Raw genomic sequence first — 3,846 nt, 5'->3', positions numbered from 1 at the left:
ATATATACTTAATATATGATGATTCCATATATATTATACATTTAAATACATTTTATACAATCAAAATTGATGACATATGGTGCCATCTCGCCTGAAGGAGGAAGACATGTCAGTTAGCTTTCAGTTAAAATTCCAAGTGAAAAGCATAATCCTTGTGTGTTTTATATCTGAAAAGATAGAAGATTATTTAGAGGTTCAAAATTCCTACTGCACAAAAGTTGCGGTAACACTGTTGCAACATTGCAGTAATATTGCATGTTGCAGTAATATTGCTGCAAATTCTGTGCTGTATGGGAATATACTACAATGACATTCTTTAAAAAAATAATTAAATATACTGTTCAAACTGCACTATACGTCCGTCACAATCGAATTTGTCAATTATGGCAATTTCTTCTGGAGTTAACTTAAAATCAAAGATGTTAATATTCTGTTCGATATGTTTCTTTGAATTGGATTTTGGGATTGGTATAGTATTAATATCAACCTTCATAAAAAATTATTGCTAAATTATTCAATCCATAAAATATCTTAAAATCAATGGGTATCCCTTTAACAAGTTTTCTCTGACCAATTTGAAAAGTCAATTTTTCCTTATCAAAAATTCATCATTTATGCAACTTCCTAATTTTTACTCCTACTCTTTAATTAAGATTTTCTTTAAATAACATTTCATTTGAAAATAATTGGAGAATGTCATTTTGCTATCCATTTGATTTTCTAAACTTTGCGAATTTAATTTCTTCTTTTCTAATTGCTTATAAATAAAAAAAAATAATTAATTAATGTCTCAATATTTCCGTAACGAAAAGATCGTCTCTAAGATCCGTTTTCACATAATAATAAATCACAATATATGGTAACCTTCAATCTAATTATATATTGTGAAATCAGGCCTAAGTCGGTCAAGGATTATATCATTAAAGAGACACCCAGTACAACATTAATTAATAATAGTATATACATCTAGAACAATATTAGTTAATAATAGCACATCTTACCAAGTATCTCAGAATAATTTGTGCGGGAGTTTTGCCATATTTAGCGCCAATTTCAAGTGCATCAAGGACAATTTTCGGATCATCAGGTTTAGCCCAAGGCCAATTAGGCGAACTAAACGGACTATAAGCTGTGACAGCTATGTCATGATTCGCACAAAAGTTTCTCAATTTTCTCTGATTTAAATTCGGATGGCACTCTACCTGATTCATTACCGGTTTTATTTGGGCAATCGATAACACGCGGTCGATCTTCGGAATTAAAATTGCTGAGGCCAATACTCCTCGTTAAACCCAATTTCACGCACTCCTCCATCACGTATCAAGGAAATCCTCGTGAACATCGGATCGCCGTTTTCGTCAACCGGTATTATTCCGTCGACATTTTCCTAAAATAAACGCGGCATAAGCATGAATAATGTAATGCTCACGATTTTAATTTTTATAGTAATGCGAAACTTTGTAATAACGAAACTTTCGCATTGCGCGATATTTAAAGCTAATCTACAGCTAATGTTTGCTTTCTATTTCTTGCTTTTTACTTCTTATCTTTTTTTCTTTTCGCTACATTTTTATTGACAATCGTATTTCATGTCTTTAGTATCTTTCAAAATCAACAACTTTTACCTAGGATAGTAAAAAAAACAATGAAACAGGCAAAACTGTAGAGGAAAAGTACTAAAAAGCAAGAAATAGCATAATGAAAATTAATCTTTATTCTCTTTTTTCGTGTTATAAATGTTCGTATCAATAACGACAGTACCATCGATTTTTATCTAATGATTGCAATCGCGTAACACTTTAAAAAAAAGTCAAGCCTTAAAATGTTGTACGTGGATTTTTTTTACAATAAACCGTTTATCGCACTTATTATATCATACTAGTGATAACTTAAAATTATAAGTCATAAATCTTAGGAAACTTACATTCAGAATAAATCGTATTAGATCGTTACATCACAATATTTTAATCAATCAGAAGCCTAAGCTGCTCAAGTAGCACACAGCGCTTATAAAGCGTTAACAAAGCGCTAAAAAAGCATATAATCGCTTTTTTAATGCTTTGCAAGCGCTGCTATGTTACTTGAGAGAGTGGTAATTCAAGGAAAATAACAATACACTATGTGATATAGTCAGTCATGATGTAATCTAAGTTTTAAATTATATAAGAAATGAAATTCTTATACAATTTATCACATAATCACTGATTGATTACTGCTTATCGTTATCTTATGAGGCACTGACTTGCTTACAACTTGTTCCTAATTTCTGATCTATTACCCAGATAGCAAAGCTATCTCATCAACAAAATCGCACAAAAAAGTGATTACTTATAATGCTGGCAATTTGCCGGAGATTTGTCTTTAACGATTTCGAGTATACCGACATTTTAGCAACATATATGCAGGCAACAATGTATATATGTATTGCTGGCAGTTTAACAGCAAGATAGCTGCATCAATATTATCTTATCGCATTATTGGCAATATGACAGCATTACGTGATGCTGCCCAGACAATATCTAAAATGCGAACATAAGACATCTTAAAGATTGCTTTAAGACATCTTGTAATATGATATCTTAGATATATAATATGATATCTAAGATATATTTGCCATCTGCCAACCAACAACTTATTGTAAAAAGTCCATTAATTTACCGCATAAGATATGGGCCAGTGTATCAGATAGAGATCCACGTAACCGAGTCCAAAGTTTTCCGATCTTCGGATCTTCGGCAAGCCGGCACCACATTGTCTCGTTTATGAAATGTGTTCCACAACTGAACAAAAACGATCGATTTTATTAATATATCGGAATTCAGATAAGGAGACGCAAATACTTTAGTAGTAATGAAGAGATCTTCTCTCTTCACGATCCCTTTCGCGATCTTCTCACGTAAGACTTTACCAATTTCTTTTTCATTCTGATAAATGTAAGCACAATCGAAATGTCGATATCCAGCATCAATAGCATAATGCACAGCTTGCTCGACAATCTTTGGATCATCCTAAAACAAAATCAAATTTAAAAATTTCAAACGATACTACGCATTTAGAAATTTCTTTATCTTGGCAGATGAGAAGAAAGCATCTGAACGTGGATTAATGAAAATATTAATTCGTAAAAGATGAAGCTATATTAAAATCGTCACAATTTCTTAATTTTTATGTTGTAGTATTTATCAATTATGAGAATTGGTTCAACACAAACTTTAGATAATCAAGTTGTTTACGTATACATCAGTTCCATTTATAGTGATCATGAACTTTGCGTTATCACTGACGTTAAAAGATATCGTCTGATACTTACACTGAACGAATGATGTGAATCTAAACGCTCGTTTCCACCAATGTATTTGGTAAAAAACTTGAAGAGTGAAATATCAGTTAAAATGAATAAAATACAAGTGTAACAAAGACCGAAAATTAAGTCGAAAATTAATGTTGTGTAACATTACATGAAGAACAACACCATGTACCTGCACATATACTCTAAAAATTTGAATAAAATATTTACTTCTATTTTATGAGTGTCCACATTTACTTAGAGTGATATTCTTCTCTTTTGAAATGATTGCAATCAGTTTAACACATTATGAAATATAAAATCACTCTATGAAATTTATAATCCGATTCAATAAATGGACGTACAAAAATTTTAATCGTAATCGTAAGGCCGTAAGCAAATCGAAATTATAATCTAACGTTTTAAAATGTGAGATCATAATTTTGATTGTGATTGATCGATTTACCTGAGACATTTACCTTTACAATTACAATTAAAATTATTGTACGTGATCTTAAAATTAACTTCAATCTCAGTTTAACTTTATATATATATATATA

General features: G+C 30.9%; 1 pseudogene; it reads right to left on the bottom strand.

Annotated features, from left to right (window-relative positions):
• Positions 1–88: 88 nt before the first annotated feature.
• Positions 89–3,846, bottom strand: part of LOC108684514 — a 3,987-nt pseudogene continuing 229 nt past the window's right edge.

The sequence above is a fragment of the Atta colombica genome, unplaced genomic scaffold, assembly GCF_001594045.1.
Source record: "Atta colombica isolate Treedump-2 unplaced genomic scaffold, Acol1.0 scaffold135, whole genome shotgun sequence".
NCBI classification, from domain to species: domain Eukaryota; kingdom Metazoa; phylum Arthropoda; class Insecta; order Hymenoptera; family Formicidae; genus Atta; species Atta colombica.
The sequence above is the reverse complement of the archived record's forward strand: the minus strand, read 5'-3'. Positions and strand labels throughout refer to the sequence as shown.